This window comes from Ceratotherium simum, chromosome 11 (genome assembly GCF_057802395.1).
Source record: "Ceratotherium simum simum isolate JZ-2026a chromosome 11, ASM5780239v1, whole genome shotgun sequence".
NCBI classification, from domain to species: domain Eukaryota; kingdom Metazoa; phylum Chordata; class Mammalia; order Perissodactyla; family Rhinocerotidae; genus Ceratotherium; species Ceratotherium simum.
Window position 1 is genome coordinate 73,656,798 of NC_141910.1, and position 13,274 is coordinate 73,670,071.

The window sequence follows — 13,274 nt, forward strand, 5'->3', positions numbered from 1 at the left end:
GTTTATTTTATCGAAGCGACTGAAGCTCTTCCACCTTCAGCCCTGGTCCTTGCAGAGGACTAACCCTCCTCACCCAATCTTGGTTGCTGAAATTTATAGGATCCCGATACCCTCGTGTTCAGGTTCTTGTGAGTTTTCTCTCTGGACCCCACCCCTCTTTGCCTGACATTTATCTCCAGTGGGAAACAGGGCATTGCAGAGCCGTGATTGTTTAGGGAAGTGCCTGTTACCACTCTGAAAACACACGGCCACTCTCAACTGTTTTTCTGGAAACTCAGCAGGCCTTTTTTTGGGCAGTTGGTTTCATAGACCGCTAGCAAGAATAAGTCTTATCTGTCTCTCCAAAGGCCCTTCCACGATACCACTGTGCTCCCAGGCCCCAGGTCCCGGGTTTTCAGTGTGTGTGGTGACCTGGGCCTCGGGTCAGAAGTCGCAGGTGGTGCCTCCTAAGAACCTCGCCTTCTCCTGTTCTCCTGTGTTCTTTGCAGTTGTTACCACCCTATATATTCATTGTGACCTTCAGAAGTAGCAAGGAACTTTGTTCCCCCGGAAATGAAGCATTTCTTAAAAGCTTCACCTGTAAGAACTCGAAGCCAAGTTATTTTCTAAAGCAAATCAATATTACCTCCTGTGTTCTTTAAACTTTTTTTTTTCTTTTTCTTAAATTATTTTATCTTTTTCCTTTTTAGATACGAAAAGTTACTTCTGTAGCCACTTGAAATTCATTTGATTGTTTCCTCTGATAATAGTATTGAGAAACATAAGCTTTCTCTCAGAGAAATACATCCCTTGGCCCATTCAAAGGCAGAAAGAAAATCTGTTGGATGAGGAGAAAATGAGAGGGATTGAGAACCACAATTTCCTGAGGGAAATCCTTTACCCTCCTCTTCACTTCTTTCCTTCTGCTCCTGGAATGAAACTAGACCAAGGTGACCCCATTTTCTTTAAGCCAGGGAAAGAAGGTGTAATGCTGTGGTTGTGTCTGGGCAAGAGTGTTTGTTAAAGCACGCTGCTTCCTCATAACATCCAGTTGCTATTTGATTTGGTTTGTAGAGGTGAGCAGGTGATTCAGTTTGGATTCTCTATAACTTTGGAATTGATACTCATGCAAATGTGCATGCATGCATCCTGCTAAGCAAAAAGAAGTGAGGGGAAATGAGTTTTCATGGGCATCTGGCATTGACCTGCAACTCCCCCGTCCCTGTCATAGATGCTCCAGAATGTACTGGGGCCGTCATGTGTGTGTGCACCTGCCTCTCCATAGATGATCTAGGGTGGACTGGGGCCATCGTGTGCATGTGCACCTGCCTCTCCATAGACGATCTAGGGTGGACTGGGACCATCGTGTGCATGTGCACCTGCCTCTCCATAGATGATCTAGGGTGGACTGGGACCATCGTGTGCATGTGCACCTGCCTCTCCATAGATGATCTAGGGTGGACTGGGGCCATCGTGTGCGTGTGCACCTGCCTCTCCATAGACGATCTAGGGTGGACTGGGACCATCGTGTGCATGTGCACCTGCCTCTCCATAGATGATCTAGGGTGGACTGGGGCCACCATGTGCACGTGCACCTGCTTCCCCATAGATGATCTAGGGTGGACTGGGGCCATCGTGTACACATGCACCTCCCTCCCCCATAGATGATCTAGGGTGGACTGGGGCCATCATGTGTGTGTGCACCTGCCTCTCCACAGATGATCTAGGGTGGACTGGGGCCATCGTGTATACGTGCACCTGCCTCCCTCATAGATGATCTAGCGTGGACTGGGGCCATCATGTATGTGTGCACCTGCTTCCCCCATAGATGATCTAGGGTGGACTGTGGCCATCATGTGCATGTGCACTTGCCTGCCCCATAGATATCTAGGATGGACTGTGGCCATCATGTACACGTGCACCTGCCTCTCCACAGATGATCTAGGGTGGACTGGGGCCATCATGTGTGTGTGCACCTGCCTCCCCACAGATTGTCTAGGATGGACTGGGGCCATCATGTATGTGTGCACCTGCCTCTCCCATAGATGATCTAGGGTGGACTGGGGCCATCATGTACACGTGCACCTGCCTCTCCACAGATGATCTAGGATGGACTGGGGCCATCATGTGCGTGTGCACCTGCTTCCCCCATAGATGATCTAGGGTGGACTGGAGCCATCATGTACACGTGCACCTGCCTCTCCATAGATGATGTAGGGTGGACTGGGGCCATCATGTGTGTGTGCACCTGCCTCCCCACAGATTGTCTAGGATGGACTGGGGCCATCATGTATGTGTGCACCTGCCTCTCCCATAGATGATCTAGGGTGGACTGGGGCCATCATGTACACGTGCACCTGCCTCTCCACAGATGATCTAGGATGGACTGGGGCCATCATGTATGTGTGCACCTGCTTCCCCCATAGATGATCTAGGGTGGACTGTGGCCATCATGTGCATGTGCACCTGCCTGCCCTACAGATGATCTAGGATGGACTGTGGCCATCACGTGCGGGTGCAACTGACTCCCTCCCCTGCCCCACCGAGTCTCCAGCATTGCTCAGGGTGTGAGGGAGTGTAACCTCCCCGCCATCTGGGAGTGGAGGGAGGGGATTTCTCAACGGGTGGAGCCCGCTCTCCTGGGGGTGTATCCTGGCAGCCAGGGGGCCTGTAGGGATTTTTGAGTGGGCCTGGAGCCTGTCCTGCCTGCTGGCAGTGTGTGGGGTATTTGCCTGTGTCGCCTTCTCTGTGACACTCAGAACCTGTGTATCTGCCATGAAATACCTTTCCATTTTATTTTTATTCAGTTTACTGAGGTAACGTTGGTTTATAACATTGTGTAAATTTCAGGTGTACATCATTATACTTTGACTTCTGTATGGGCTGCATTGTGTTCACCACCATCACCTAGTTTCCCTCCATCACCATACACATGTGCCCTTTTACCCCTTTCACCCTCCCCCCACCTCTTCCCCTCTGCCAATCTGTTCTCCTCATCTATGTGTGTGTTTGTTTATCTCCCACATATGAGTGAGATCATATTTGTTGTCTTGACATGAGTACAGCCATGTTTGGCTGCTCCATTGACCTACAGCCACCAGCACAAAAAAGAAATACAAAGCTGCTTTCTGTGTGGTGGGAACTGGCCTTTTCCCGGGAACTGGCCTTTCTCCCACGGAGAGAGTTGCAAGTTGTAACATTTCAAGGCTCTTGGAGCGTCGTGGCCCGGAATGGACTGGCCATCTGTGCCGGGCTAAGACGATAACCAAAGAGAACAATGTACGTACGCAACTACTGGGCTGGGACGTTAGCCAGGGGGCTCAGTGCACGTACGCCACTGATAACCATTTTATGCATGGGAACACTAAATGCTTGCTCTGCAAACTCTGTAATTGCTTACTCTGAAAATTACTGATGGTATAAAAACTGCTGGAAACTGAGCCCCGGTGAGAGTTCCACCTGTGGAAGGGACACCTTGCCCAGGACGTGTGATCCTTGCCCAGCCGCGTCGATTGACAGGGCTCTCCCGGCAGTGGGGCGTGGATGTTGTGAGTAACTGATTTGGTGTGAAGTAATTGATTTGATATGAAGTAATTGATTTGATGTGTTCTCTTTTCGGTCAACCTGGTGTTTCTCTTTCCGGTTGATTTGTGTCATTTCTCTTCAGCCGATGTGGGTGTTTTCCCTTTCCAGTCGGGCTGATGTTTTTTCCCTCTTAATATTTGACCTATTTGGATCTGTTTGCAGACTATCGCCTTTACTATCCTCTATATAATAAAATATACCTTCAGTCCATTTGTTTGGAGTGGAAAGTGTCTTTTACATCTCCGATCGAATCCCCGAACCTCTCATAACATTTGTCTTTCTCCATCTGACTTATTTTGCTTAGCGTAATACCCTCAGTGTCTATCCATTGTCCCAATTGGCACGATTTTGTCTTTTTATCGTGGTGAATGGTATTCCATTGTGTATATATCACATCTTCTTTATCCATTTGTCTGTTGATGGACTCTTAGATTGCTTCCAAGTCTTGGCTATTGTGAATAATGATGCAGTGAACATAGGAGTGCATGTATCTTTTAAAATTAGTGTTTTCGTGTTATTTGGATAAATACCTAGAAGTAGAATAGCTGGATCATATGGTATTTCTATTTTTAATTTTTTGAGAAATCTCCATACTGTTTTCCGTGGTGACTGCACCAGTTTGCATTCCCACCAGCAGTGTATGAGGGTTTCCTTTTCTCCACATGCTCTCTAACGCTTATTTCTTGTCTTTTTAATAATAACCATTCTGACCGGTGTGAGGTGATATTTCATTGTAGTTTTGATTTGCATTTCCATAATAATTAATGATGTTGAATATCTTTTTGTGTACCTTTTGGCCATCTGTAAACCATCTTTGGAAAAATATCTGTTCATATCCTCTGCCCATTCTTTGATTGGGTTGTTTTTTTGTTGTTGAGTTGTATGTGTTCGTTATATATTTTAGAAATTAACCCATTATCGGATATATGATTTGCAAATATTTTCTCTCAGTTGGTGGATTGTCTTTTCGTTTTGTTGGTGGTTTCCTTTGCCTTGCAGAAGGTTTTTAGTCTGCTGCAGTGTCATTTGTTTATTTTTTCTTTGTTTCCTTTGCCTGAGTAGACATGGTATTCAAAAAGATACTGCTAAGACCGATGTCCAAGAGTGTACTGCCTATGTTTTCTTCTAGGAGTTCAGGTCTTACATTCAAGTCTTTAATCCATTTTGAGTTAATTTTTGTGTATGGGTAAGGTAATGGTCTACTTTCATTCTTTTGCATGTGGCTGTCCAGTTTTCCTCAACACCATTTACTGAAGAGACTTTCCTTTCTCCATTGTATGTTCTTGGCTCCTTTGTTAAAGATTAGCTGTCCATAGATGTGTGGGTTTATTTCTGGGCTCTCGATTCTGTTCCATTCATCTGTGTGTCTGTTTTTCTGCCAGTACCATGCTGTTTTGATTACTATAGCTTTGTTGTATATTTTGAAGTCAGAGAGTGTGAGGCCTCCAGCCTTGTTCTTTTTTTCAGGATTGCTTTGGCTATTTAGGGTCTTTTGTTATATAAATTTTAAGATTCTTTGTTCTATTTGTGTGAGGAGTGTGATTGGGACTTTGATAGGGATTGCATTGAATCTGTAGATTTCTTTAGGATGAGTGGACATTTTAACTCCGTGGATTCTTCCAATCCACGAGCATCGATGTAGGCAGGTCTGACAGCTTGGCCTGTTACCCATAATCCTGCTTAAAACAGCTCCTTTCCTCTCATAATCCACGATTTTGTTCTCCTATAGACTTAGAACTCAGATAACTACATATGTTAGAACTGTGGGCAGATGGCAGGGTAAAGGAAACTTCTGATGAGAGCTTGAGAGACACCACAATTTAAAACGTAAAATAAGCGCCTGAGCTGTGTGTGGGTTTTGATTGCTCAGAAGCCTTTAAAGCTTTTTCTCATTGTTCTCATTTTAGGCTTGCTGGCTGTTTTCCAAACCCTAATGTACTCATGGTTAACTAAATGTACTTTAAAATGGTCTCATTTTTTAATGCAGGATCTCCACTCTCACATGGAATTCTTCCCTCTTCCTTAGAATTCACGAGGAAGTATTAATTAAGTGCCACGTACCCCAAATGTTGCTGGTCACTGTGGAGAATGTAAGAGTTTTAATAAATGGGTTCTACCCTCCAGAGTCCTTTAATCTGGCTGGAAAAACCACTGTCCGAGATTCATGGCACCAAAGAAGGTAGCCACGATGGGTGTTTGTGTGTCATTAAAAATGGTCTGGGGGACCAAAAGGAAAATGACGAGCACCCAGATGTCAACCCGGAAAGCACAGAAATGTATAACCTTAACGACAGAGAATTCAAAATAGCCTTCATAAAAAAACTTAATGAAATACAAGAAAACACAGACAGACAATTCAACGAATTCAGGAGTTTCTTCACAAAAGAGATCGAAACTGTGAAAAAAAACCAATCAGAAATCTTAGAGATGAAAAACACAATAGAGGAGATAAAGACAAATCTGGAAGCCTTAAGCATCAGAGCTGACAATATGGAGGAAAGAATTAGCAATGTTGAGGACAGCAATGCAGAAATGCTCCAGATGGAGGAGGAAAGAGAACTAAGACTAAAAAGAAATGAAGAAACTCTCCGAGAAATATCCGACTCAATTAGGAAATCCAACATAGGATTATAGGTATTCCAGAGGGAGAAGAGAGGGAAAAAGGAGCAGAGAACTTGTTCAAAGAAATAATGTCTGAGAACTTGGGGAAGGAGCTAGAAATACCAGTAAATGAAATAAATAGATCTCCTAAACATATCAACATGAAAAGACCCTCTCCAAGGCAAATAATAGTAAAGCTGGCAAAAAGCCAACAACAAAGAAAAAATATTAAGGGCAGCTATACAAAAAAAAAAATAACGTACAAAGGATTTCCTATCAGGCTCTCAGCTGATTTCTTGACAGAAACTTTACAGGCTAGGAGAGAATGGAACAATATATTCAAAATTCTAAAGGACAAAAACTTTCAGCCAAGAATACTCTATCCAGCAAAAATATCCTTCAGATATGATGGAGAAATAATAACTATCCCAGATAAACAAAAGCTAAGAGAGTTCATTGCCACAAGACCCCCACTACTTGAGCACGAAGAAGTGCTCAAGAAGGCCCTCATCCCTGAGGAATAAAAGAGAAAGAGGATTCAAAGTTTTGAACAAGGAGGAAAATAGGTCTACAAAACCAGAAAAATTGCAGTCCTCTACCAGAATAGATTAGCAAACACTTAAATATAAAACCAAAGATCAAGGGAAGGTAAGCACCAAGCATAAATATAACCTCATCATGTTAAACACAAACTAACAACACAAGAAGGAATAAGATGTGACAACAATAACTTAGAAGGGGAAGAGGAATGCGATCGAATCGACTTAGTCTAAGGGAATAAGAGGCCATCAAAAAATGGACTAGCACATCCATGAGATTTTTTTATACAAGCCTCATGGTAACCACTAACCAAATAATCAGAACAGAATCATACATGATAAAGAGAGAAAACTAAGAGAACCCCCATACAGAACTACCAAACCAAATTGGTAATCTGCAACACATGGGATGAGAAACAAAAGAAATGCAAAAGAACCAGAAAAACGGTGATAAAATAACAACAGCAAGCCCCCATATATCAATAATTACTCTAAATGTAAATGGACTGAACTCTCCAATCAAAAGACACAGAGTGGTGGGATGAATTAAAAAACAAGACCCAACAATATGCTGCCTCCAGGAAACACGTCTCAGCTCTAAAGACAAACACAGGCTCAGAGTGAAAGGATGGAAGACAATACTCTAAGCTAATGACAAACAAAAGAAAGCAGGTGTTGCCATACTTATATCAGACAAAATTGACTTCAAGATAAAACAGGTAATGAGAGACAAAGAGGGGCAAATATAATGATAAAAGAGACACTCCACCAAGAAGACATATCACTTTTAAATATATATGCACCCAATACAGGAGCACCAAGGTACATAAAGCAACTGTTAACAAACCTAAAAGGAGATATTAACAACAACACAATAGTAGTAGGGGATCTTAACACCCGACTCTCGTCAATGGACAGATCATCCAGACAGAAAATAAATAAGGAAATAATGGACCTAAAGGAAAAAATGGATGAGATGGACTTAATAGACATATACAGAGCACTCCATCCAAACACAGCAGATGACACATTCTTCTCAAGCGCACATGGAACATTCTCAAGAATAGACCATATGTTGGAAAACAAGGCATGCTTATATAAATTTAAGAAGATTGAAATCATAACAAGCATCTTTTCAGACCATAATGCCATGAAGTTAGAAATCAACTACAAGGGAAAAACTGGGAAAGTGACAAAGCTGTGGAGACTCAACAACATGCTACTAAACAATGAATGGATCATTGATGAAATTAGAGGAGAAATCAAAGCATATCTGGAGACAAATGAAAATGAAAATACACTGTATCAACTCATATGGGATACAGCAAAAGTGGTCCTGAGAGGGAAACTCATAGCAGTACAGGCAGGCCCACCTTAACAAACAAGAAAAAGCCCAAATAAGAAACCTCAAACTATGCCTAACAGAATTAGAAAAAGAAGAACAAACAAAGCCTAAAGTCAGCAGAAGGAGGGAAATAATAGAAATCAGAGCAGAAATAAATGAAATTGAAATTAAAAAAACAGTAGAAAGGATCAGTGAAACAAAGAGCTGGTTCTTTGAGAAGATAAACAAAATTGACAAACCCTTAGCCAGACTCATCACGAAAAAAAGAGAGAAGGCTCAAATAAATAAAATTAGAAATGATAAAGGAGAAATTACAACAGATACCACAGAAATAGAAAAGATTATAAGAGAATACTATGAAAAACTATATGCCAACCAATTGGACAAACTAGAAGAAATCCATAAATTCCTAGACTCATACAACCTCCCCAAACTGAATCAAGAAGAAAAAGAGAACCTGAATAGACCAATCACGAGTAAAGAGATTGAAACAGTAATCAAAAACCTCCCAAAAAATAAAAGTCCAGGACCAGATGGCTTCTCTGGAGAATTTTAGCAAACATTCAAAGAAGACTTAATACCTATCCTTCTCAAACTATTCCAAAAAATAGAGGAAGATGGAACACTTCCCAACACATTCTACGAGGCCAACATCACCCTGATACCAAAGCCAGGCAAAGACAATACTAAGAAGGAAAACTACAGACCAATATCCCTGATGAACATAGATGCAAAAATCCTCAACAAAATATTGGCAAACCGAATACAGCAATACATTAAAAAGATCATACACCGTGATCAAGTGGGATTCATACCAGGGACACAGGGATGGTTCAACATCCGCAAATCAATCAATGTGATACACCACATTAACAAAACGAGGAATAAAAACCACATGATCATCTCAATAGATGCAGAGAAGGCTTTTGACAAGATCCAACATCCATTTATGATAAAAACTCGCACCAAAATGGATATAGAAGGAAAGTACCTTAACATAATAAAGGCCATATATGACAAACCCACAGCCAACATCATACTCAATGGGGACAAACTGAAAGCCACCCTTCTGAAAACAGGGACAAGACAAGGGTGCCCACTCTTGCCACTCTTATTCAACACAGTACTGGAGGTTCTGGCCAGAGCAATTAGGCAAGAAAAAGGAATAAAAGGAATTCAAATAGGCAATGAAGAAGTGAAACTCTGGCTGTTTGCAGCTGACATGATCTTATATATAGAAAACCCCAAAGAATCCATTGGAAAACTATTAGAAATAATCAACAACTACAGCCAAGTGGCAGGGTACAAAATCAACTTACAGAAATCAGTTGCATTTCTATATACCAACAACGAACTAACAGAAAGAGAACTCAAGAAGACATTTGTTGCATTTACAATTGCAACAAAAAGAATAAAATATCTAGGAGTAAATTTAACCAAGGAAGTGAAAGACCTATACAATGAAAACTATAAGACATTACTGAGTGAAATCAAGGATGACATAAATAAATGGAAAAATATTCCATGCACTTGTATTGGAAGAATAAACATAGTTAAAATGTCCATACTACCTAAAGCAATCTACAGATTCAACACAATCCCAATCAGAATCTCAAGGACATTCTTCACAGAAATAGAACAAAGAATACTAAGATTCATATGGGGCAACAAAAGACCCCAAATAGCTAAAGCAATCCTGAGAAAAAAGAAGAAAGCTGGAGGCATCACAATCCCTGACTTCAAAACATACTACAAAGCGATAGTAATTAAAACAGCATGGCACTGGTACAAAAACAGACACACAGATCAATGGAACAGAATTGAAAGTCCAGAAATAAAACCTCAAATCTATGGGCAGCTAATCTTTGACAAAGGAGCTAAGGACATACAGTGGAGAAAGGAAAGTCTCTTCAGTAAATGATGCTGGGAAAACTGGAGAGCCACTTGGAAAAGAACGAAAGTAGACAATCTTCTTTCACCATACACAAAAATTAACTCAAAATGGATCAAAGACCTGAAGGTGAGACCTGAAACTATAAAACTCCTGGAGGAAAATATAGGTAGTACACTACTCGTCATCAGCCATAAAGGGATCTTTTTGAATTCCATGCTACTCAGACAAGGGAAACAAAAGAAAAAATAAACAAGTGGGACTTCATCAGATTAAAGAACTTCTACAAGGCAAATGAAACTAGGATCAAAATGAATAGGGAACCTATCAGCTGGGAAAAAATATTTGCAAACCATAAATCTGACAAGGGATTAATCTCCATAATATATAAAGATCTCACACAACTGAATAACAAAAAAACAAACAACCCAATCCAAAAATGGGCAGAGGAAATGAACAGACACTTCTCCAAAGAAGATATACAGATGGCCAATAGGCACATGAAAAGGTGCTCAACATCACTAATCATCAGAGAATTGCAAATCAAAACCACATTAAGATATCATCTTACACCTGTTAGAATGGCTATAATCACCAAGACAAAAAGCAACAAATGCTGGAGAGGCTGTGGAGAAATGGGAACCCTAATCCACTGATGGTGGGAATGCAAACTGGCACAGCCTCTGTGGAAAACAGTATGGAGATTCCTCAAAAAATTAAAAATAGAAATACCTTATGATCCAGCTATCACGCTACTGGGTATCTACCCAATGAACCTGAAATCAACAATCCAAAGAGGCTTATGCACACCTATGTTCATCGCAGCATTATTCACTATAGCCAAGACATGGAAGCAACACAAGTTTCCCTCGACTGATGATTGGATAAAGAAGATGTGGTGTATATATATACCATGGAATACTGCTCAGCTGTAAAAAAAGACAAAATCCTCCCATTTGCAACAACAAGGATGGACCTGGAGGGTATTATGTTAAGTGAAATAAGCCAGAAAGAGAAAGACAAACAGTTCATTATTTCACTCATATGTGGAAGACAAACCGATACACAGACAGATAGAACTGTTTGGTGGTTACCAGGGGCTAGGGGGGTGAGAGGTGGGTACAAGGGGTGGAGGGATGCACTTATATGGTGACTGATAAACAATAATGTACAACAAAAATTTCACAATAAAAAAAATAAAAATGGTCTGGGGGAAAGACATGGATGACCTATAAGCTGTTCACTTCACATCATAATTAGGTCGTCAATCTTTGGCATCAAATGAGCTAATTCTTATCTTGTGATTTGTTAGTTAGCTGGGAATCTGGCTTTCTGGAGTTTCTGTTAAAAATTCCGTGTGTCTGTGCAATGGCCCACAGACTGGTCTTGCTCACTGAATTCACCACCACAGCAGTGCAGGTAGTCCTTGTCCTGGCTTTCGGGCGTGTGTGTTGGGGAGGGGGCATGCATAATTTATAAGTGTGATCTGGTGAGGAGCCTATAAATCAATCTAAATTTATTGCCCCTAATATATAGTATATGGACTGCATTTTTTTGTCCCCCGCAAATTCATATGTTGAAACCCTAATCTCCGATGTGTAGGTATTTGGCGATGGGGCCTTTGGGAGATAATTAGGTCACGAGGGTGGAGCTCTTGTGAGGATCAGTGCCCTTATAAAAGGGACACGAGGGCTTCGTCTCTCTGCTCTGTGCCGCATGAGGACGCAGCACGAGGGCGGCTGTCTGTGATCCAGGAAGGGCCCTCACCAGAACCTGGCCGTGCTCATGGCCTTCCAGCCTCCCTGACTGTGAGGAACCGGCGTTTGCTGTGTAAGCCTCCTGGTCCGTGGATCTTGCCGTGGCAGCCCGAGCGGGCTGAGACAGAAAACGTCCAGCAGATGACGTCCTCTCCAGGACAAGGGTGCGTTTGTCCTTCTCCGTCTTCTCTCCCTGTTTGCACTTCCCCTGGGCATTCGTTGTCAGTTGTCTGAACTCTGCTAAGTTTGCCAGTTGGCTGTTATTTTAACAGAATAGGAACAGCCGATTTCAGAACCACATTTCTTGGCATCTCTTTCAGCAATTGTGGTTTGATTTTGTTTACCGGATATTGTGCATTTTTAATTGTTATTAGAAAAGATGCAGTAAGCTCTTTGTCTGATGTAGGAGTGATGTACCTGTGGTCATGGTGCTATGAACTCTGTGTGCATTTCTTAAACTGTGAATGAGAGAGAAATTGTGGATTTGAATTATATCATATTACTGTTGTGATTAAAAGTAATAATAGCTCCATTGACAGTCTTGAAAGATGGTATGAGGGAGGTGCACGTGAGGATGCCCCAATCAGTCAGTATTGTGTTCTGTGTGAAAAAGAAATAGTGCATTCTTTATTGATGTCTTCAGCAACTTGCAGGTTAGAGTACGTGAAATGAAATTCTCCTCTTTATAAGCACTTTAAGAATTTCATCAGGGGAAACAGAAGTCCATACTTGGGACGAAACTGAAAAATTCTTGATCTCTTCATGGCGTTACCACAGAGGCGATATGATTTTTGGTCTTTTGTTAGTTATTCAGATATGCATTGTATCAGTTAGGATGGTTTTGGCTGCAGATAATGGGAAACTATGACTAAATTGGGGGAAATGTAAGGAAATTATCTGATATCACAGGCAGGTCAACTGTGAGCCTCGTACATCGGGGCTGCGACGCCCCTTCTCCGCTCTGCTCTCAGCTCTGCCTCACGTCTCCACCAGGACATGGGCCGCATCCTTGGGCTGGTGAGGAGATGGCTACAAAACACGTGGGCATCCTTTCCACAATCGCAGCGTCTTTCCTGTGCCTCCTTAGACCCAGCCCCCGGCAGGCCCCTCCGAGTCTCACTGTCCGGAGCTGGTCAGCTCTGCGTCCTGAGTCAGTCACGGGAAGATGTGTCGGCAAGTGTCGCAGTCAGCTCGGCTGCCAGGCCAAACACCGCAAACTGGGGCTTAAATCACAGAAACGTGTGTTTCTCACGATTCTGGAGGCCGGAAGTCTGAGATCAGAGGTCGGCTTGGTAGGGTCCTGGTAAGGACTCTCTTCCCAGTTTATAGGCGGCTGCCTTTTGCTGTGTGTTCCTGTGGGGGGTCGGGGGATACTGAGGTAGAGAAACAGAGCTCTCTCATACTTGGGTGTCAGTCCTTATAAGAGCAGTAATCCCATGATGGGACCCCACCCTCACAACCTCATCTAAACCTGATCACCTCCCAGAAGCCCCACCTTCTAACACCAGGTGAATCTGGGGACAGGACAGACATTCTGTCCTCAGCAGAGATAACACAATGCCTGCACAGTGTCATCA

At 42.4% G+C, this 13,274-nt stretch overlaps 1 protein-coding gene across 2 annotated transcripts in view; it reads left to right on the plus strand.

Annotated features, from left to right (window-relative positions):
* EIPR1 (EARP complex and GARP complex interacting protein 1) overlaps positions 1 to 13,274 on the plus strand; it is a 147,555-nt gene that overhangs the window by 111,592 nt on the left and 22,689 nt on the right. The gene's annotated exons all lie outside the window — the stretch shown is intronic.